This window comes from Callorhinchus milii, unplaced genomic scaffold, assembly GCF_018977255.1.
Source record: "Callorhinchus milii isolate IMCB2004 unplaced genomic scaffold, IMCB_Cmil_1.0 Scaffold3, whole genome shotgun sequence".
Lineage (NCBI taxonomy): Eukaryota > Metazoa > Chordata > Chondrichthyes > Chimaeriformes > Callorhinchidae > Callorhinchus > Callorhinchus milii.
In genome coordinates, this window is record NW_024704744.1 from 81,089,574 (window position 1) to 81,113,619 (window position 24,046).

Here is a 24,046-nt window from a genome sequence, read left to right on the forward strand (position 1 = left end):
AAGCGTCTTCAATCCTCCAAAGGCATCAGTAATATACTCTTTGGAGAATCGGGCTGGCATTTATCCAGACCTTTAGCAAGAACACTGAACACGGCAAATTCCTCGGCATATTAGACCAGCTTAGCGATTCTGTTTAAAAATTCTGTCGTTGCTGGAATTCTTAAGAGCCCTGACCAATTACACGAATTTTCAAAACACATTTAAACAACTCCGATTCACAGCTTCTTAGAACACAAGAATTGCTAGTAGCAAAAATGGTTATGTAAATATTGTCATTTCCTCCATCAGATCAGTAACCAGTTACAGTGATCCAGATCATCTATTGCTGCCTTTAAATTGTGGCACTGCTACTGTAAATATGTGAGAGGTACTGCTGCTTCCAAAGTCACCAATGACAAAAATAGCTTTTGAGGGCGGGCGGGGGAAAGAGCATTCCACATATTCATAACCCTCTAAAAAGTGCTTTCTGACTCCAGTTCTTGGCTCTAAGATAAAGAATACATCCCCCTTTAACAGATCCCTCCACCATGAAAATAGTCGTCCACTATCTAGTCTGCCAATTCCTTTTATTTTTTTAAAAACCTCAAACAAATCACCCTTTAACCTCCTCTGCTCTGGGGGATATTTCCCAGTCTATTTAGCCTCCCATCAAAACCAAGCTCCTTCAGCCCAGTTATTAATCTAGTGAACCGGTACTGGACATCACCCTTCAAGACCATACATCCATCTATGAATGAATGCCCAAACTGATCCCATTACTCCAAATGAGGTGTGGACAGCTCTCTATCACTGAAGAAGCACCTCTTTACTTTTATATTCCAGACCATTTTTTAATAATTGTCTGCTTCCCATTCTTACTACAGAAAATCAAGTGCTTTGAATTTACAAAAAGTAGATCACAGGATATTCTAGGAACACTTGTGAAAGACGGAGTTATGTTTTCGATTGTTTTATGTGCTTAGATTTATAACATATTCTGTATTTTTAAGTACATACATTTATATTGAGCGTGTTGGCAATCTTTACAGCTGCATTGCCATTAAATAAGTCTTGCATTGATATAGCATCTTTCACGGCAGGAGGACATCTAAAAGTGCTTCACAGAATATGTGCAAAGTGTAGTGACTATGTACATTGAAAAATACTGAAATAGATTAAACAAAATCTGTTCCATCTTTAAAACCAACAAACACAGCTGAGCTTTGTAAGTTTCAAACAGAACTTACGAATATTTTCATGGTGAATTGAGCCCATCCTCAAATTAACAAAAACATTTGTGCTTTTTTTAAAAAAAATAGCAAGCAGATTAGCAGTCATCGTAATGAAACAAAAGGTTGACCCATGAACAATCGCTCTATTCAGCACTATCAAAACTCTGCCAACAATATGAATACTGTTAGTATCTGTAGCAAGAAGAGCCAAAATACTGCATCCAAATTTGAAGCGTTTCACTATTTCTCAATTTATGCCAAAAGGTCAGTGAGTTTATTCAGTGAAGAGCTGGATTGTCTGATCAGAAAGAACACAGGTTTATTCCTTGGCTGTATTGAGTTAACAGACCTTAGCCGAGGCAGCAGGGTGCTGTCCAATTGACCTGACCATCTCAGGTTAGGGATCCCATGATGCAATGTACATTAGAAATGTACAGCTTTTAATGTCCATCTGAATATCCCATCCAAAGGATGGAAAGTCAAACTTCAGGAGGGGAGGATAGAAAATTGACAGTTGCTTCCATGGTTACATAGTCTAGAAGATGTCTAGAAGACGTGAAAAGCCTATATCACTATATATGACTATATCAAATGCAAGGATTATTATATTATTATCACTTACTCCGTTTAGCAAGTGCAACTTACTTATTATTTAAGTAGTAGTTAAATACAACTTAGGCAAACTAAATGTAGCATTGCAGCAAACAGACAACATGTGGATTGAAGCTACAGTAGAATGGATTAATCTCAGTGAGGTTTGCCCAAGAATTTCAACATTAGAATTTCAAAATGCAATGTTATAGCTTAAACCTTTCAAAAACTGAAATTCTATGTACTTTTCATGTTTAGCATAGCTTAAGCCTTTCAAAAATAAACCTAGAACTTTAATGGTACCTTTTATTCGTTGTTAAACGTGAAAGTGAAGCAGGCTCGTCATTTTATCTTATACGTCTTGTCTTTTATCTTATAGCAGCAAGTCTCTCTGAGAAAGAAGACATTATTTGAATGTTTCCATTTCTTATACCTCTATGGAGCAGCACATTTTTCACAATGACCAACATTGATAGAAATAATATGTGTGCAACAGGGAAAAAAATTCCAGTGAGCATTCAACTTTAAAACAATTTTCACTTATGTAGCGTCTTTCATAAAGGGAGACCATCTCAAAGCTCTTTACAAAGACGACTGGGAGGAGGTGAACAAAGACTTAGTCAAAAAGATCAGTGGGCTTGAAAAAGCAAAGAGGAAGGGCCTTTCAGAAGAGAAGGGCCAAAGTGTCTGAAAGCACATCTGTCAGTTCGCTGGAGCAGGTGAGACGAATGAAGCAGGCTAGAGCAGGTGGAGCACGCGTATGATAACATTTGATACGACTTACGTGAAGTCTGAAATGCAGGCAAACTGTATAAATCGTATAAAATCCAAATTAATCAATAATCTGCAATGTACATGCGTAATTCAATGCAGTCGGTATGTGCTCATGGAGCTGCATTGAATCGCAGGAAATGTAGTGGTTTTGACCCACCGTTGCACGCACACTTACAAGCTTTACATGTGCAAGCATTGGAATTGTGCGAAATTAAGTTCTTCTGCACGTGCATCGATGGATCAAGACTACGTTTCCCACGATTCAATGCAGTAAGTGCACAAGTAAACTGGTAAAGACGTCATTTCCTGCAATTCAACGCAGCCGGTAAACATAGGAACATAGGAATTAGGAGTAGGCCATTCGGCCCCTCAAGCCTGCTCCGTCATTCAATAAGATCATGGCTGATCTTCTAACCTAACTCCATCTGCCCGTCTTATCCCCATATCCCTTAATCCCTTAGAAATCTATCAATCTCAGCATCTACAGCCTTCTGGGGTAGAGAATTCCATAAATTCATTACCCTCTGAGTAAAGAAATGTTTCCTCAACTCTGTTCGAAAGAGCTGTCCCTTAATTTTAAGACTGTGACCTCTAGTTATAGATTCTCCTATCAGGAGAAATTGTCTCGCACGGACTACTCTGTCAAGCCCTATAAGAATCTTATATGTTTCTATAAGATCACTCCTAATTCTTCTATATTCTAGAGAACATAGGCCTAGTTTACTCAACCTATCCTCATAGGTCAACCCCCTCATCCCAGGAACTAACCTAGTGAATCTACGCGGTACCCCCTCTAATGCGAGTATGTCCTTTCTTAAATAAGGAGACCAAAACTGCACACAATACTCTAGGTGCGGTCTCACCAGGGCCCCTTGTAGCAAGACTTCCCTACTGTTGTATTCTAACCCTTTTGCAATAAACACCAACATGCCATTAGCCTTCCTAGTTGCTTGCTGCACCTGCACACTAACTTTTTGTGACTGGTGTATAAGAACACCCAAATCCCTCTGAACTTTAACACTATCTAGTCTCTCCCCCTCTAGAAACTAATCTGCTTTCCTGCTTTTATTCACCTAGGTAGTAACTTCACACTTCCCCACATTATATTCCATCTGCCACCTTCTTGCCTACTCACCTAACCTATCTATATCCCTTTGCAATCTTTTTGTGTCATCCTCAGAGCTTACTCTCCTACCTAGCTTTGCATCATCTGCGAATTTAGATATTTTAAGTTCTATGTCCTCATCTAAATCATTGATATAGATTAAAATAGTTGAGGCCCAAGCACTGATCCTTGTGGCACTCCACTAGTCACATCTTGTCAATCTGAGAAGGACGAGTTTATCCCTACTCTCTATTTTCTTCCCGTTAGCCGCTCTTCGATCCATGCTAATATATTGCCTTTAATTCCATGTGCCCTAATCTTGTGTAGCAGCCTTTTATATGGCACATTGTCGAATGCCTTCTGAAAATCTAAATACACTACATCTACTGGTTCTCCCCTATCTAACATCAAGTTACATCCTCAAAAAACTCTAAACGATTTGTTAAGCATGACTTCCCTTTTGTAAAGCCATGTTGACTTTGCCTAATCATGTTATGGTTTTCTAAGTGCCCCACTACGACGTCCCTAATAAAGGATTCTAGAATTTTCCCTACCACCGATGTCAGACTGACTGGTCTACAGTTCCCCATCTTCTCTCTCCCATCCTTCTTAAATAGTGGTGTTACGTTTGCAATCTTCCAATCAATGGGAACCGTTCCAGAATCCAGAGAATTTTGGAAGATCAAAAACAAGGCATCCACTATCTCAGCAGCCACCTCTTTTAAAACCCTAGGATGCAGGCCATCAGGGTCAGGGGATTTGTCATTTTTCAATCCCAACAGTTTCCCTAGTACTAATTCTTTACTGATGTTAATTTCCCTAAGTTGCTTACCAACATTAGCTTCTTGGTTCCCCTCTATTTTTGGTAAGTTTTCTGTGTCTTCTAATGTGAAGACAGAAGCAAAGTATTTGTTTTATAACTCTGCCATATATTTATCCCCCATTATAATTCCTCCTGTCTCTGCCTGTAATGGACCCACATTCACTTTTGCTAGTCTCTTCCTCTTTATGTATTTGTACATAAAGAGGAAGAGACTACTCTTGCACACTCTTGCAGTCTGTCTTTATGTTCCTAGCTAGTTTGCCCTCACAATCCATTTTCTTCCTCCTAATCAGTTTCTTAGTCTTTCTTTGTTGGCCTCTGAAGCCTTCCCAATCCTCGGGTTTACTGCTCTTTTTGGCATGGGGGTAATGGAGAGTATGCATTATGAGTCAGGAGGTGAATAAAGCAAGTAGTGCAAAGAAATCTAAGTAATTTTGAGAGGAAACTGAATGGAACTCAAGTAAATGTACGACTTAGGCGATTATACTATTTATGCAAGAACTGTAGTGTGGTTGCAGGAGTTACTGTAACTTAGACCAGATTTAAACTCCAGAAACTCACATAAACAAACATAAGGGATACATAGTTTCAACATGAGAATGCAATAAACTGGATTTCTGCAAAATGATCCATTTACTTCAGGTATCAGACATTCAGTCTATCAACTAGCCAAATAAATAAGTTTCAGTTCAAAAATGTTTGCCTCAGAAAAAATGAAATCAAAGCAATAGTTTCAGTTCTGTCCTTCAACAACAACTACATTTATGTAGCACCTTCCACAGCCGGTTGACAGCCCAAGGAGCTGGACAGTCGGGGGGTTGCACCCTTGCTGGGGGTTGGATTCATAAGGGGTGGAGACCTAGGGAACGAAGGTGAGGAGGATGGAGAAAGATGATCGAAGGCACAGTCAACGAGGAAGGTCTTGAGGTGGACCTTGAAGGAGGCGAGGGAAGGGGCGAGGCAAATGGTCTCTGGGGTAGAATTCTTGAGAGTGGGGGCAGATGGGCTGAAAATCCAATTGCCAATGGTGGAATGAGCAGGATGGGGGCATGAAGCAGACAGGCCCGAGCAACGGGAGCGGGCGGGTTGATAGGGTTTAAGAAGGACGCAGAGATAGATCTTATTTAGGCAGAAAAAAGGTGCTGTATTTAATAGGCTTCAGATACAGTGTATGAAAATCTATTGCGAATTATGACACTCAGGAGTATAAACAGCATTCTGCCCTAATATGCTTTTATAAATTGCAAAAAAAACTTCAAGTTGTGGCGACTGATAAAAATGCAGTGCTGGGGTATCACTGCATTTTCAGAGATACCATCCTTTGAAAGAGACGTTAAACTGAGGTCCAGTCTGCCAGCGAGGTGCATTACTTACACATAAAACATCAAGCTGTACACCAAAAGGAGACAAAAGACGATATCCAGACCACCCTTCCCTTACCTGTGAAAGAATATATGATCAATAACAGCATTAAAAAATATATTGCTTGAGGCTTGCATGTTCCACTTGCCATGAAGTTCAAACTTCAATATTAGACACTATGATACGTTTCCCTATCACCAATCTCTTCCAAGAGAAATCAGTAGAACCAATAAGCCAGCTTTCTAACTTAATTTGATAAAAATGGACAATAGGCCAAAACTATTTAACAGTCGGTGATGTACTAAAAGCAAAGATCCATTCAAGGGACTAAAATAAATACAATGTTGTTTGTGAAAAAGCAAGAACTTGTAAGATTGTTGAACTATCAAAATGCATTCATATCTTAAAAGCACTTAAAACCACAAGGCATTTCACATGATTAATTTCCTTCTCTTCAAATAGTACTGTAGGAGATGTATGTTAAACAGACAATTGGAACTTCATTTCAATACCTCACCTGAAGAATAGCACATCTAACAATGCAGAAATGCACTAGAGTGTCTGTTTAGACTGAACTATAATACCAATGCAGGGCTTGAACCAGAGACAAAAGTGTTATCATCTGAGCCAAGCTGGAAGGGGACATAAGGAAGAGATGTCTCGAGGTAAGAAATGGATGACTTATGCAAGAATTCCTTTTGTATGCCTGGCCAGCAACTCTCCAGGTGTCCCACACTCCCACAAAATGGAATGCATTTATCAAATCAAAAGAATTGGTTTACATTTCTTGACACTTCCATCTATTAAAAATCTGTCCTGATAAAATAACCTGTTAAAGTATCAGCCCGCTCGACCATGGTAATGCCTGTAACTTTGCCATATGACTTTTTCCAGACAGAGAACAATGTACCTCAACCTCATCACACAGTCCTACTGCCAGAACAGCAGAAGCAAAGGGCTGTGACGTAGATCATTGCCCAACATTGCTGCAAATCACATGTGCAATACAGAGCAATGTAAACTAAAGAAAAAAAATAAGAAGAAATCCTCACTGAGCTGATTAAAGCCCAGTTGTAACCATCCCAATCAAACTGAAGAGAGGGTCCAAAACCAAACACTCATACAGTGAAAGCAATTATATTGCCAGTGTAAAAGCTAACTAACTACTTATGTACATGACCATCTTTGAATTATTTTCCACCCTCGACTCCAGGACCACTGCTGTCCTGACTGAATGTCTGTCGGACATCAAGTCCTGGATGAGAGCTAACTTTCTTCAGTTGAATGTCAACAAGACCGAGGCTCTCCTGATTGGCTCCCGTCAGCGCCTCCTCACCTCAGGCGCTGACAGCATCACCATCCAGGGTTGCACACTCCACCTCACTAAGCCAGTCCGAAACCTTGGGGTCTTGTTTGACCCTCAACTATCCTTTCTACCCCACATCTGTGCCATGACTGCTCTGCCTTCCCCCAACTCCGCCACTGTTTCACACCGCTGGCCGCCGAAACCCTCATACATGCTTGCATTACATCGAGGCTCAACTATGCAAACTTCTTGCTCGTCGGCCTCCCCAACTCCTCCCTCCACAGACTGCAGATCACCCAGAACTCTGCAGCCTGTGTCTTCTCCCAGACTAGGCTCTGCGACCCTATCACCCCCATCCTTGCCCAACTTCACTGGCTTCCCATCACACAGAGGATACAGTTCAAGATCCTGGTCCTCACCTTCAAAGCCCTCCACGGTTTTGCTCCCGCCTATCCCTACGACCTCCTAACCACCTACCATCCTGTTCGCTAACCTCCACTCAGCGGGCTCCGGTCTGCTTCGCGTCCCCCACCTTACTCAACCTACTATTGTAGGGCGTGCCTTCCGCCACTCTGCCCCCACCCTCTGAAATCCATCCCACAGTCCCTCCGCCTCGCCCTCTCCACCTTCAAGACCCATCTCAAGACCCTACTCTTTGTCTGTGTTTTTGATCTCCCTGCTTCCTCCACTGCCCTCCACCACCCCGACCCCCAGCTCGGGTCCATAACTCTGTCTGGCCAGCATCTTGAGACGTCCTCCCAATGTGAAACGTGCTATACAAATGTATTTTGTTGTTGTTATTATTTTGGAGGTGGCAAAAGAGGGTGCTTCTGGTGTGAAGTAGAAGGATCAAGACATAGGAAATCAACTTCGGAACCTTAAAAAGACTTGGAGAAACTATTCACATACCACAACCAAGTTACATGACGGTACAAGTTTTGCCCACAAAATATACAGTTAATTCACTTTACAGTACATTCTGTGAAGTGATTTGAGATGTCTCTACGACACCATAGAGCACTATATCAAATGCAAGAATTATTATTATCCATCTATCAGCAACTGGGAACAGTTAATTTTATATGAAATTGTGTATGGAGGGGACAGTGTTTCAGTGTCTGTATAGTGCAATTTTGGACCTGATACAGAACACCAAGGTACACGCAGATACAGAACATACAACAGTTCTTATGTTTCAACCATAAACCCAAGTTCATCACATATGACTATTTCTTTCAATTGAGCCGCACATCATAATAGTGCAGGTGCCCAAATGTTTCCAATTCTAGAATAGATAGCATCACACTCACCTCTGAATCAGAAAGTTATGGATTGAAGCCTCACAAAGGGACTCAAGAGTCCATACCAGCTAACGGAGAAGGTTACAGACTCCATTGACCAATTAGTGATCTGAAGCCAAACATGGGGTTCAAAACTGCTCCTTTGCATAATTATATTTGCCTGCAATTTCGCCTAAAAATAGAGACACTACACTTTACTCCACAAGTGAACTGCTTGGAAACATCCATTTGATGTTAAATAATGTAAAGATTAATGATTATTCATAGATCCAATTGAAACCAGAAATTGGGGGAAGAGATTGGTAATGCTTCAATTTGACACAGAGCCATACAGTATATTCTGTGAAGTCTTTGAAACTTCGAGACATCTCAAAGACGTCATAAGGCGCGATATCAAATGCAAGAATTATTATTAACCTTATGTCAAAATGTCTAAAAGGGCTTCACAATTTGAAGAATAAAACCTGTTTTATAGGCAAATGCAACTGAAAACCACAAACAGAATGAAAGACTTGTATGGTTCTTTTCTGATGATTTTGAACAAAGAGATATATTAGTCAGGACACAATGAACATCTTCGTAACAATGTCAGGGAATTGAACATCCATTTCAACCATCAAACAGCACCTAATGTCTCAACCGAAAGACACGATTCGTAACACAACAGGACCAAACTGGAATGCGAGTCTAGATTAGGAGTTCAAATTCTGGTCTGGAAAGAAATACGGCGGAAGGTGCACCTCCTCCCACACACTGCTGTTCCCATTGGTGGGAAAGGGACTAATTAGCGGCGGCTCCAAGATAACTGACAGCCTCGGAGCTGCTTGTGAATGGATGGGCGTTCCACCCGTTCACAAGCGGCTCCGGCTGTTAATCAATGGCGATTTGACTCCTCCTATTCACTACCTGGTTTCTTCACTGTTCCTCCATCCCCTCAGCGATTGACAGCCCAATTCCACCCGCTTGTGAATGTCTGGAGTCCGCTGTCAACCAATCGCAATGTAATTGCTCCCATCTCCAGCCTGGAGTCCGCTTGTGACACAGAAAGCAGTGAGTGCATTCAGCAGTGACCAGCGTGGCATTCTGTCCGGATTCACCAGATTGTTATACAGATTAACCAGCATATCTAAAACAGGCAAGAATACAAATGAATCGGGGCCGGGGGTGTTATTCGATTTACCCAGAGTCCAAGGTTAACCAGGGTCCGGCTAAAGCGGCTTCCACTGTATACCTCACAGTGAAGACGCCGACAGATTCAGCCAAATTGTCGGGCTCGTTCAATTGGTATCACAGTTATGGATTCAAGCCTCACATCTGGCTCAGCAGGTTATAGATTCAAGCCTCACATCAGTACACAAGAGTTCATAGTCTAGGATGAGAAGAGCCACATTGTCCGAAGTGCAGTTCTTTGCATGCAACGTTACACCAAGTTTCCGTTCATCTATTGTGGTGGACATCAAACATCCCTCAGCACTATTCAAAATGAGAAGGGAGTTTCTCATGTCTTGGCCAAAAATCCTCCAGATAAAATTGGTTATTCACTTCATGTTTGTGAGGCATTGTTGTGTGCAAGTTGGCTGCCGTGTATGTCTAAAAACTCAGTCACGACACTTTACAGGAAGACCTGAAACAATTTTACATGTTTCTTGGCGCTATATCAAATGCAAGGATTACCATCAAAATAACAATAGAAGATAACATTAGGTTAAAGAATCATTAGAAAAAACTTCAGGAAATGGAGCTAAAAGCATCAGGTAAAAAAGGGCAATATGTAATGTTTGAACTAAAAGAAAGGATTTACTCTAAAGAGAAGTTTAAGTCTGAATACTCTAGTCACAGCACAGTGGAGCAACACAGTACAGCACAAAAATAGCAGGGAATCTTCAGCCTTCTACTCATCTCTCTGGGGATGCAAACAAAGACCTATTTCTCACAGGAGGTATTAGAGAACAAGCTTTTACCAGATTAATGCACATCTGTCAGCAGGGGGCTGAACAACACTGACAGAGATATGGCGGCATGTGAACCACCCTCAGCTGTGAGAAAAATAATACCTGAATTTTGAACAAAAACAAAGATGCTTTGTGCCCTCAAAAGTATAATGTTTCTTTATTTGCAAGGTTACCAAATATTAACTCCATATTGCATTCAATCAAGTGGTTCTAAAGAAATATTTAACTACGACAGAGAAGCTTGCACAATCCTCAATGAGCAGAACAATTGAATTATTTTAAACTCAATGTTTAGTTATTTATAGTAAGATTTTTAAAAAAATATATTGCTGGTGATCCAAAGTGGGCTTATAGATAGTAAAGAATAGCCAAGTGAAACACTGGTAATCAGATGAGAAGCTTTCAGGTTTGAATACTGGGCTGTGCTGAGTGGTCACAGTTGTAGAACTACAGTGCTAGGGAGAGGAAAATTATTTTAATCCTGCTAACTATCAAGAGACACCCTGCTGAAACGTGCAAATGTGTAGCCCTCAGATCAACAGGATATGGACATGATCAAGCTCAGTTGAGATTTCACTACCTGCGTGGATAATGGGCACACTGACAAACTAATGGATGATACTGATGACCATGGAATTATAGCTTAATAAGGAAACAGCAATCACAATTCTTCAGAAGAGGGAGTGGAAAAAAATCTGAACAAAAAAAATCAAATGTCTTCTGCAAGTCACCATATTGCATTTCAAATTATGCTCTGAAATCTGTAACCTTGAACTGTAACAACAACTTGTTATTTATTGGACTTTGCACTGCCTATTAAAATTCGGGTCAGGAATGAAATTTTTCCGAGCCACATTTACAACACAATACTTGTATAAGCTGTGGTCACGGAACTTTACTCAGTATGGGACAGGTAATCGTAGAAAAATAATTGATTTGTGTAATGCATGCTTTACATTTTCTATAAGTATGAGGCAATTTCTAGCATTATCACTTTACTTTATAAAATAAATATTTGCTACAGTGGCAAATGAGCTAATGACAGACATCTCCATAATCAAGCTGCAGGTCTGAGACTCTTCCTCGACTCCTTTCAGGCCTAACTAAACGTGAGGTTTGGTGAGAGACGAACAGATACCTGTATCTGGGCCTCTATCACAGCATCACTGCATTTAACCAGCCTCCCCGTTAGATTGTAAAACAAGCTGAGCTTCCAAATCAAGATTGAAGAATTTCTGCAGCCGGTACATCTCAAACGACATCTTCCAAGAGTTGCTTTGAAATTTAGTGACTTTGAGGCAAACAGCAATTAAACTGAGGCAACAATGTCCCATAAACACCAATCAGATAAATGATCAAACCAAGACAATTTTGGGGTGAGTTGGATGGGGGAAAGTGAGACTAATGACCAAAACACCAGATCACCCTGCTTTTAGGTATTCAAGATCCTATATCAATAACAACAAATTGCATTTATATTGCGCCTTTCACATTGGGAGGACGTCCTAAGGTACGTATACCCAAGCTGGGGGTTGGATTCAAGAGGGGCGGGGATGGGAAGACAATCAGCAGTTAAAAAGGAAGGTCTTGATCTTGAAGGAGGCAAGGGAAGGGAAGGGGCGAAGCAGGTGACTTCAGGATGCAGTTCTGGAGTGCGAGGGCAGAAAGCCCAGTTGTGAAGGTGAGGCAGGCAGGGCTGAGGATAAGAAGCAGGCCAGCACCTGCTGAGCGGAGAGCCGGGGTGGGTTCACAAGGTTTTAGAAAGTCACGGAGGTAGAGTGCAGCAAGACCTATGACACAGTTTCAATTTTAACTATTAGTACAGGCAGACTGTGCCTTCTTTTAACCTCCCTATCCTCGCCCGGCTCCACTGGCTTTCCATCACTCAGAGGGTACAGTCCAAGATCCTGGCCCTCAACTTCAAAGCCCTCCACGGCCTCGCTCCTCCCTACCTCTGCGACCTCCTAACACTCTAACAACCTGTCCACTCCCTCTGCTCAGCAGGATATGACCTGCTTCACGTCCCCCTCCTTGCTGCCCCATCGTTGGCAGGCGGGCCTTCAGCCTCTCTGCCCCCACCCCTTGGAACTCCATAGGCCCTCCGCCTCACCCCCTCCTTTGCCTCCTTCAAGATCCGTCTCAAGAATCTTCTCTTCAGCCACCCTCCTACCCTCCCCGGGCTCCAACCCTCCTGATCCCAACCACCAGTTTGGGTGTGGATCCCGGACTGTCTAGCGCCTTGGGACGTCCTCCTGATGTGAAAGGCGCTATACAAATGTAATTTGTTGCTGTTGTTTTTGTTTGAAATAAAGCACCTCTAACAAAGCAGTACTCCCTCGATACTGTAGTGGTGTGTCACCCCAGATTATAAAACAGTATGCAACAAACTTATCACCGAACATTTTTTAAAGTGTTCAAGGTTTTAGATAATGCTGTAAAGGAAAACTACTGTATTACTACCTTTAAAAAAATCAAAATGAAAATTACAAATAAAAATACTCCTTTATAAATAATGGATGGCAATGTAACTGTTTACTCCCAAGCTCCCATTACCTTATGGTGTCATAGCAAACTTTTTCCACCTGTAACTGAAACATCAAGATTTCAAGTCTTTCAAAACACCAGCAGGCAAAATTGTTTCTTGAAGCTGAAGAGGAATATCCCCATTTTGCTGAGATGTTTGCAAGGGAGCACACTATGACCATGGATGAGTGGTTATACAAACACAGCATCAACCTCAATCATTTTGCACGCAAGCAGTACTCCTCATCTCCCCGCTACCCCAAACCTCAGGGAATCTTGAAGTGTCAAAGCGAACATTTGATCCATTTACTACGTTGAGCAAACTTCTACGACCACAACTACCGAATCCTTCATTTGACTGTTGCTACACTTAAGAGAAACTTTATTTTTCAGACACTTCCAAAGAGCCCATGATGTGCAGCAGTAGCTTGAAGAAACGCCAAGCAGCTGGCAACATTTCTGAAAAGCTCATAAAACACCAGGCAACATCAACTACAAAAACTAAACAAGGTACTAAACATACACCACCTTATGTACCAATAAAACAAGAGGATTTACCCCATAAATCCAGAAACATACTTAAAAGCTGGCATTTTCCAGCATGCCGAAAAGATGCAGTCTCCAACTTGGGCCTCCCATTTGAAAGAAATAATACTAGTGTAGTAACTCAAAAACAGTAACCCTTCCCCTCCTGTCTCACATTCACCTTCTGTGACATGGAGCACCATAGGAGTCTTACCTCAGTCAACAACAAATTACACTTGTATAGCGCCTTTCACGTCAAGTCCCATAAGATCAAACCCATACATGCTTCATATGTATAATGAGTTGACAACAGAGGGTTCGAGGATCTTTCCTTTATGTCACAAACCCCACTGATTTCCTCACCACTATTTTCAAGATGATCTCCACGTGCTGCGTTCAGAATGCTGCACCAAACATACCCTCAAACTGTGCCCGCTCACCCTGCCTTGGTAGACAGGTGCTTGTACACATTCAGATGATGCTATGATTCCAATTTTTCTAGGAGAAACTCCTGGACTGCAAAAGAATCACACAAAGCCTCACCAGTCTCAGATTCAAATTCTATTGCCAACTGAGTTGGGACCCCTGCATCCCACAGACATATGACTTTCCGCCCACCCCCCTCACATCAAGTGTGAACAAAACAAATGTGGGCATCTGGCAATTATTCAAATGGTCCACTAGTTGTGCCTGAGGCTGAACAAATGCCTCTTTCCTATAATCCTGTTCTGACATTTCGACTCTCTCTCTCTCCCACCCCCCCAACACCAAACAAATAGACCATAAGAAATTCAATGTAGTCAATGCTTCACTACTTTAAACATCCCATAAGTCAAACACCTTCCTCACCAAGGGCCCACCAAATACCTGTAAAACCCTCGGCCCTATCTGCCCTCAAACACACAGCTCTATCTACAGTACAAGTAAACCTAATGTACAATACCGTAGACAATTATTTATGAATGTCCCAATAAATTTCCTATTTCACAAAATTGCAAATGACGTGCAATCTATTGTGTAATGTAAGATACGAAGCTTGCAGAACTGTTCGTGAACTCATCACCGCTGAACACGATCACACCCAGGATCCACCCTCATAGGTTGCGTAAGTTTGTCGTACATTAAGAAACATGCAAATTGTATAATAATAATCCTTGCATTTGATATAGCGCTTTTCACGTCGGGAGGACGTCCCAAAGCGCTTCACAGAACACATTGTAAAGTGAATTGACCGTATATTTATGGGCGAACACAGCTGCCAATTGCGCACAGCAGTGTCCCACAAACAGTCGTGGATTAAAAATGACCAATTTATTATTGTTTTTGGAGGGAATTTATTAGGCTCTGTGTGGAGTAAGGAAACTTGCCCAAGGTTTCGCCCTGACCTGCCTGGAATTGAACTCAGGTCTCTCGCTTGCAAAGCGAGTGCTCCAACCACTGAGCTGCAGGACTCCACCATGGCATCATGATGCAAGAAGTGAGTGGAAATTTTCATCAAGTCAATTAGAAGATAAAAAATAATTCTTCCATGTTTCTCATGTCCTTCCCCAAATACTGCAGACTCGCCACTTGGAGGTGCCCGAGAGATGAACTCGATGTTCTTTTCTCTCTCTCTCTCTCTCTCTCGACCCCCCCACCCCCCCACCCCTCCACTTGAGCAGCTGCCCAAATAGGATCAGAACAAACAACGACCTTTTAAAGTACTTTAACGCACGTGAAATTCATGGAAGTGAAAACTTTCCTTCAAAGGATAATATCTTAACAGCGCTGTGTTCTGCCTGTGTTTTTCCAACTGAATGTGTTCCTCAACAAACACTCCTATCCGCCCTCTCTCTTATTCGCTCCCCAACACACACACACACAACACACATTAAAATCGTTTTTTCGACGAAGGAACAGAAAATGAAAACGACTTAAAAATAAGGCAGTTGGGATGAAATCAACAACCATCTCGTCTCTCGTCTCCGGATGGGCGCAGATCCCTGTGCAGCGGATTAAACGCTATAGTAGTTGCCAAAACCCCTCCCGAGAGTGGAACAGGTCCTGGGGGCCGAGGGGTAGGAATCCAGACTCCAGTCAGTGACTCACTCACTCACTCACTCACTCTCTGTCTGTCTGTCTTTGGCAAAGCCGCAAACAATGTTGTAAATGACTTTTAGATTGGAGAGGGGGGGAGGGGGACAACACACACACACACACACATACATAACGATAAAAGTAAAGTACTGTACCTGCGAGAGATGTGTAACAGGAGCAGTCTGGGCTGAGCTGATCTCCGGCTCTCTCAAAGAGGGCGAGGGTTTAAAGCGACTGAAACAAAATCCGACGAACTCATCCCCCCCCCCACCCCACCCCCCGCCCTCCTTCAGTCTCTCTGTGGGGCACCAGTCGATTTCTCAGAAAGGTGAGTCGGTCTGACCGTCAGAGTCAGTCAGTCAGTCTGTCTGTCTGCGTCTGTCTGTCTGTCTTCCGACACAATATTACAACGGCAACAACAACAAAAAAATCAAACCACCGACGACAACCACCAGTAGCAGCAGCACACGGGCACAGGAGAACAAATATATATATATATATATATATAGATAAAGGCCTTTAAAGTTGTTGGCGAACAGCAGCAGCAGCAGCAAAGAGCAGGAGGAGGAGGAGGAGGAGTGCGAAAAAAAAAGTGTCCGGGATTCCTGTGAAAGACTTTTTTTCTCCTTTTTCTCCTCCGTTATTGACTGTCGACAGACAGACAGAGACAGACAGACAGAGACAGACAGAGACAGACAGACGGGCGCCCCGGCAAAAAAAAAATGTCAGAAGAGAAGTGGAAGGAAATGGAGGGCAGGGCGAGGAGGAGGAGGAGGGGTGGGTGTGTGTGGGGAGGGGAGGGGAGAGGGCAAAAATATGTATTCAAATGGGGGAGAGAAAAGGCCACGCACCACAAACTGACATTCCAGCCCGGCCCGACCCAGAGGGAGGGGGGAGGGAGGGGGGGGAGAGGGAGGGGGGGACAAGGGCTCTTTATCCTTCCATTACATGCTCTCCTCCAGAGGGAGGGAGGGAGGGAGGGGGAGTCAGTCAGTCAGTCAGTCAGTGAGGAGGAAGATGGTAGCTCTTCCCGCTGAACTCCCAGCCGGTCTCACGTTGCCTGGTGTGATGGTGATGCCCTTCTCTCCCGCTCTCTCTCTCCCTCCCTCTCTCTCTCTGTCGGTCTGTCTTCTCACTTCTGAGTACGTCACTTTTTTTACACAAACTCCAACGCGGCGGCCGCGGCGGTGGTGGCGGTCGAAGACGAATTTGGCACATGCGCACTGACCGCAGCCGTCCGCGGGGGGAGGGGGAGGGCTGGGGCCGGATAAAGTCCGGTTGCGTTCACTGCGCGTGCGCGCGGACTTTTGCCTCGACGCGCGAGGTGAGGTGGAGTTCCACTTAACTTCCCCCTCTCCTCTCCCACTCGCCTGCCGGCTCCGTGCGCATGCGCCTCTCGTCGCCCCCCCCCCCCCCCACTCTCGGAGTTGAAGGGAGGTGGGAGGAGCGACGGCGGGGAAAAGGGGGCGGGGCTGAGCTGGGCGGAACACGTGTTGGGCCCACGCCGCGCACGCGCGATGTGCTCACTCACCTGCACTCCACACCCGCCCCCCCCACCGGACCAATGACCAATGACAGGTCACGTGGTCTTGAACTCATCCCCATGTATGTCTGTGTGTGTCTCTGTGTGTGGGTGTCTGTGTGTATGTGTGGTGGGGGGGGTTGGTCCACTTGAAACAAACAGCAAAGCTGAAGGCGTGTAACAGTTGTCAGCACTGAGGCGAATGCAAATAAAGACTTTGTTTAAATAAATTAACACCACCTTTTTATAATGTCCAAAACCAGTGTCAAACCCAAGTTTTTTTTCATACAGTATATATATGTTATATACAGTTGTCCGATCATTGACTTCAGGTTTATAGTAATAATCTCTAATCCTTGCATTTCGTTTTCAGCAACTACGATCCAAAACTTTGGAACTTTCCCCCAATCCCTCCTCCTTGCCTCCTCCTTCCCCTCTTTTAGATCCCGACTGAAGACCTTCCTCTTTGACCGTGCTTCCTGTCACCCCCGCCCTCCCTCGCCGATTCAGTGGCTGGCTACGACACTTAAGCGCACAGAGAAGCTGCCCCTGTGCGAAGGGTGCTGTATAAATGCAAGTTGTTGTTGATGCATCGCCTTATCACATCATCCAGACACCGCATTTTGTGGTTGAGGCAGGTTTGCAGAAGCAGATGTGACTTGAAAGGAGATAGTGACACACACTGGCTTCCCGAATGGGGAGCTTTATGTGAAATATATAACAAAATTTGTAATGGGGGTGGCGGCATGCCAAAAAGCACAAAACAGCTGCAGTTTAAAAACTTTGTTGGGCTTAAATGGAACTTCTGAACTAAGCTACATGGGGTAGTAAGTACTGGGAGCACTCAGGAAATTTCCAGATTTCCTGTATATCTACCAATGCATGAGCTAACGACTGAGTGTTCACTGGCTTTGCCGTGTCTTATTTGGCAGAAGTAACAGTCAACTCATTTTGTTTTTAAATGTTTAATGCATGCTGCTTTGAAAAAAACACCGGTCATTGTGCTTAAATAGGTTTGTGTTCTCGTAACTCTTGCTGATCATGAAGATCACTTCTAGAATTTCCTGTGTTGACCGACCTGATTAAATAATGCATTATTTCAAATGGTTCATATATACAAACGCTTGTGTGACATTCGGAAGTCTTTGGCTTGAATATCAGGAATAAAGCAGGGTACAGTCAGAATTCACCTGCGGCCATAGGCACATGCAACCCAAACAATGGCATTGGGCCCGAGGCAACAAGGGGGTTCTCTGCCATTGCGAAACCCATTGAAATTGCCTCAACACCAATCTAACCTCCTGGGTGGGGGGTACCTCGGGTGATGGACACTTTGCCACAGCCAATCCACAACCGCTCTGGGTGCACTCTGGCCTCTCTCCCTTCAACATTTTCAACATCGCCCACAAATATATAGTCAATTCACTTTACAGTATATTCAGTGGAGTGGTTTGAAACGTCTAGAAGACGTGACAAGCACTATATCAAATGCAAGGATTATTATTACATATCTTGTTTTTCTGTTATCACACAACTTCAATTGGTAGATTCAGTAAGGGAGTTTCTACCATTGTTCTGGCTAACAATCCTTCAGCTAATTGGTCATTCATTTCGTATTTGCAGGACCTTGCTGTGTGAAAATTGTCTGCCCCGTTCGCCTTGAAATACACAATCACTGTACTTTACAATAAAAAAAGTCCTATGAAGCACTTTGAGTCGTTTTGACAACGTGAAATCCAAGGATCTTTATTATTATTATACCTCAATTTCTAAGACGCCTAATAATAATCCCTCCAAAACCAAAAACAATAATAAATTGGTCATTTTTAATCTACGACTGTTTGTGGGACATTGCTGTGCGCAATTGGCTGCCACGTTCGCCCACAAATATACAGTCAATTCACTTTACAGTGTGTTCTGTGAAGCGCTTTGGGACGTCCTCCCGACGTGAAAAGCGCTATATCAAATGCAAGGATTATTATTATTATTATTAAGAGATTCCTGGCTTGCAACCCTCGTTCTACTAATTTGTTGCAGGATATTACAGACCCCATTGAACATTCATATCGTTTTAACATGTTGGATAAAGAAAACAGTGGACGTAGAGGCGATCAATGAAGCTATTATTAACATAGCGGTTTTGGCATCGACTCAAGAGATAATAAAAGTTGCTCCTTAAACTGATTGTTTTGATGTGTTTAGGGAGGTTTCTATTGGGTTCTGTTTGCTCCAGGAACTGTTTTAAAAGCTCCGTTACTTTTTTTCAAAACATTTTTTCAACACAAAACAACTTTTACGAACATTTTTTGACCATGATGCCTTTGGATAGGCTACAGACACTCCCTGTTCAGACTCAAATATGCAAAATAATAATAATAATAATCCTTGCATTTAATATAGCGCTTTTCACGTCGGGAGGACGTCCCGATAAAAAAAAATTGATCATGGCTGTTTTGGGGTCATTGCTATGTGCAAATTGGCTGCCGTGTTCACCCACAAAATGCACATAGTCGCACCATTTTTCAATATATCCTGTGATTATTACGACATTTCAAAGATGCGATAAGGCACTATATCAAATGGAAGGATTAGTATTATTATTTTTGGCTATCAAGAACAAGAAGTAGTAGTGAAAACTCATACAAGTACAAGTACATTGAATTACATTATTTCAAGTGCTCTGTGATGCTACCTTGTACTATATAAATGCAAGTGTTGTTGTTGTTAATTAAGGAGGCAAAATGAGCAGTGTTTAGTGCTCCAGATCAATTGGTTATTCACTTCATAACAGTTTGTGAGACCTTGTGTGCAAAAAGACATCTGCATTTGTCTGCAAATTACACAGTCACTGGAGTTAACAGCAATTAGCTGTGAAGTGCTTTGGGATATTTCCATATTCTAAGTATTGTGTGAAATTAATTATTGTTAATCACACACTGTCAGGATACCCTGAGATGTCACAAGATCGGATGAAGGCCCTTTTGTCTTGCTCTCCCCTACCTCTGCGACCTCCAAACCCCTTACCACCCTCCTCGCAACCTGCGCTCAGCAGGCCTGCTTCATGTCCCCTGCCTCGCTCGCCCCACTTATTGATGGACGGGCCTTCTGCCACTCTGCCCCCACCTTCTGGAACTCCATCCCGCAGTCCCTCCACCTCGCCCCTTCCCCTGCCACCTTCAAGACCCATCTCAAGACCCTCCTCTTCGACCGTGCTTTCGATTTCCCTGCATTCCCCCCTGCCCTCCACCCTCCCCGACCCCGACCCCCAGCTCGGGTCCGAAACTCTGGCTGTCCTGTGCCTTGGGACATCCTCCTGACTTGAAAGACACTATACAAGTGTAATTTTGTTGTATTTTGTTACTGTTGTTTTGATCTCATCCTTCCAGAATACCAATCAAACATCTTCCCATCACAGCATCTGGTTGCCTTTTAAATGAGTCCAGGGTCCTGGCATCAACCACCCTTTCTGGTGATATGTTTCAGTTATTAATTACATTCTGAGTAAAGAAATCTCTCCTGGTATTTGTCCTGAAATTATCCCTTGCAGCTCTAAATCTATGTCCCCTTGTTCTGCTGTCTTGGTGCATCCTAAAGCATTGATTTGGGTTTATTTTTGCAATCACATTTAAAATTTAATACAGGTTTATGCGGTCCTCTCTGAGACATATTTGCTCAAGAAGAATGAGTACTGGAAAACTGTTGACATTGGAAGTTGTTCCCCAAAAGTTGTAATAATAATAATGCTTACCTTTGAATTATCATTTCAGGCTGAGGGAGGCCATCTCAAAATCCCATGACACCATTCAGAAAGAGGAAAGAGTTTCTCCTGGTGCCTTTGCCCTTGCCAACAAGCCTCTAAATAAAATGGGTCATTTACTTCATGGCAGTTGGTGGGATGTTGTATAGCATGCAAATTAGTCTTTGCATTTGCCTCCATAACACACAATCACTAAAAGTTGCAGTAAAATACTGTTTACTGCACTTTAAGATGTCCTCCCTATGTAAAAGGTGCTATATCAAATTAAAACATTATTATTTTGTGATATATTTCACATAATACTCAGCATTTCTCATGGTTAATTATGCATTTTGTTTCATGCAGGGAGCATGTTGCAATGTTCTCAACCTCTGAAGAAGCTGGAGGTAGGTTATCATTGCACATGCCTTGACAAGTTGGTATTGTTAATGTATAAGCCTTTGAACCATAATAGCTACTGACCAATGAGGCATTACAGCCAAGTCTGCTAGTTTCCTCACTTGACATCGTAGCAAACAGGAGTGGCTTGACTTTTCCCTTTCACAAGCCCAGGTACACTGATGAGTTCTAATACCATTGTACAATTGTCTTATTATAATAATAAATAACAATCCTTACAATTAACAAAGTTCCGTCAATGTTGGAAGGTTATTACAAAGCTTTTCACATGATACAGTGTATTGCATAGTGTGTACTGTGGATGCCAAAAAAATGCAGTTACACCACTTTACAGTATATTCTGTGAAGTGCTTTGAGACATCTCAGTGACGTGATAAGACGCTATAACAAATGCAAGTATTATTATTATAAATGTATTGATTTGTACTGGATACGTGCTGAACAGAGGCCAGGGGAGGGAGTTAAAATTGGAGTGTTAATTATTATACATCATTTCCCTAATGACGGAGGAGTAGAAGAGTTCACAAAAGTAGAAGAGTTCTCCTCCTCCCTCCCCCACCTTCATAGTGGTGAAAAATACATATTGTACATAATAAATTCTTTTGTGGCCTTTCCCCACCCAATCTCTGTGACATCCTGTGATTCTATTGTACCAGCACTCCCTTTGCTCTACAAATATTTGCCCGTGTCATGTTCCCCCAGCCGAACCATTCTCCACTCTCTGCCTCCACTCTCTGGATCTCCATCCTGGAATCCCTTCGCCTTGACCCCTCACTCTCTCCTTCAAAACCCGCCAAAGAGATCCATCGCTTTCACCTACCTTCTCCCCAGCTTCCCAGCGGCTCCCAGCTCCCAGCCAAGTGGCTTGAAACCATCCTTCCAATGTGAAAGCTGTTATATAAATGCAAATTGTTGCTTTTACGCTACAGCAAAGCCACATAGCCAGTGGGTGTTAAGAACAAAAGTATGAAGAAAACAAAGAACCGCAACACAGTTGCAGTGGATAAAATTTGGAGTCCTGTAGCGGAAGGCTTAGACCACTCGCTTCGTAAACAAGAGGTCCCGGGTTCAATCCCCAGGCGGGGGCCAAACCTTAGGCAAGTTTCCTTACTCCACTCGACATTGTTTGTGTCTGTCTCCCATCCTCTGCCTGTCTCCCTCCCCTGTCCTTCCTCTGCAGGCTGCTCAGTCATAACCACAAGGAGCGCCCTCCCCACTCTGCACCACCTCTGGCCCCCACAGCCTCCTCAGGCTGACGATGTCCCACTAACCCGCCGCCACTCGTCCCAGCGTGCGCATCTTGGCTGCCGCCCCCGACCCGAGCTGGCCCTCCCTCAAAATGCCCCCCCCCCCTTCCCTGGAACTCTCCCGCTCTGTACTGCTCTCTCTCCGCCCTCCCCGCCTCCTATCTCTGCTTGACCACCACCACCCCCCCCAACTGCCTCCCTCTGCTCCAGCCTGTGAATCCTCCGTTGGGCTCATGGTGGCAGTCGGTGCTGGCTGTCCCATTCCCCACTACCGTCACAAGCCACCCCGGACCCTGACCCCGGGGGCTAACCTCCCCTCCCTCATTTGCATCCCCACCCTCCCTGCCAACCAATCCACTGCCGCCTCCTATCCCACACATCCCCCTGCCAAATGCCTCTGCTCCGACTGCCTCATCATCCTTTCAATTTCAACCTCCACTTCACCCCCTCTTGCTCCACCTCCTCAGACTTCTCCTCTCTCCTCTCCTCTCTCAACTTCTTCCTCCACATCCACTCTGCTACCCACACCCACGATCACCTGCTCGACCTGTTGATCACCCGGGGCCTCAGCGTCATTGACAAGGTCATCTCTGACCACCATTTCATCTCCTTCAACTCCCATATCCCTCTCCCCACTGCCTCCAAACCTACCACCATCTTCTACAGTCCGTGGAAGAAGATCTCCCTGCAATCCCTCTCCGCTGCCTTAGAGTCCTCTGATCTCCTCCCCCCCTTGGCCCACCTCTCGCACCAACCCATCCTCTGCGTTTACTCTTCTCCACAGCATCCTCTCCACCACACTCGACGCCCTTGCCCCCCTCACCTCCCAAACTGCCTCCTCTTCCTGATCCTCACCCTGGTTCACCAGCTACCTCCGCTCGCTTATAAGGGCCAGATGCAGACTATCGAACACACTTGGCTCAAATCTGGCCTAACCGTCCACCGCCACATCTGGCTGGACCTCATCAAAACCTACCTCTCCGCTCTCGCCTCGGCCAAATCGTCCTATTCCAGATTAATCCTGGAGGCGAAGGGCAACCCCAGGCTCCTGTTCTCCACCACCAACCGGCTCTTCTGCCCTCTCCGCCATGCCTCGCAGATTCTTTCCTCTGACTCTCACTGCGAGAAAATGCTGGACTTCCTCAAGTCCAAAATTGAGGGAATCCGTTCAGCTGCCCTGACCTCCAAACTTCCACCCCCTCCCTACCCCCACCCCACACTCCAACTACTATCCATCCTTCCTTCCACACCTTTGAATCTGTCACCCCCTCCTCTGTCATCACCACCATATGCTCCATGAAGCTCACCACCTGCTCCCTGGACCCCATCCCCACCCCCCTCCTTAAATCCCAGCTCCACCTCCTTGCCCCACTACTCGCCGACATCATCAACCTCTCCCCGTCATCTGGCACTGTTCCTTTCCCCCTCAAAACAGCCACTATCACCCCCACCTTGAAGAAACCTTCCCCTGACCCATCCCTGCTATCCAGCTATCGGCCCATCTCCCACCTCCCTTTTCTATCTAAGGTCCTTGAGAGAGCCGTTGCCTCCCAGCTTTGCTCTTTCCTCTCC

General features: G+C 44.0%; 1 protein-coding gene across 7 annotated transcripts in view; it reads right to left on the reverse strand.

The window, feature by feature from the left end:
* The window catches only part of b3gnt2b (UDP-GlcNAc:betaGal beta-1,3-N-acetylglucosaminyltransferase 2b), a 33,647-nt gene extending 11,585 nt beyond the window's left edge, over positions 1–22,062 (reverse strand). Inside the window, exons 1-2 of one of the 7 annotated variants that reach the window (XM_007892358.2) lie at positions 16,401–16,416; positions 2,106–2,193 (exon numbers count right to left, since the gene is read on the reverse strand). The gene's annotated coding sequence lies outside the window, so the exon portion shown is untranslated. Of the gene's footprint in view, positions 1–2,105; positions 2,194–5,878; positions 5,945–9,379; positions 9,585–15,704; positions 15,933–16,400; positions 16,417–22,047 lie in introns of those variants that run through there. The other 6 variants (XM_007892355.2, XM_007892357.2, XM_007892356.2 and 3 more) reach the window with 6 other exon arrangements.
* Between the last annotated feature and the right edge of the window lie 1,984 nt (positions 22,063–24,046).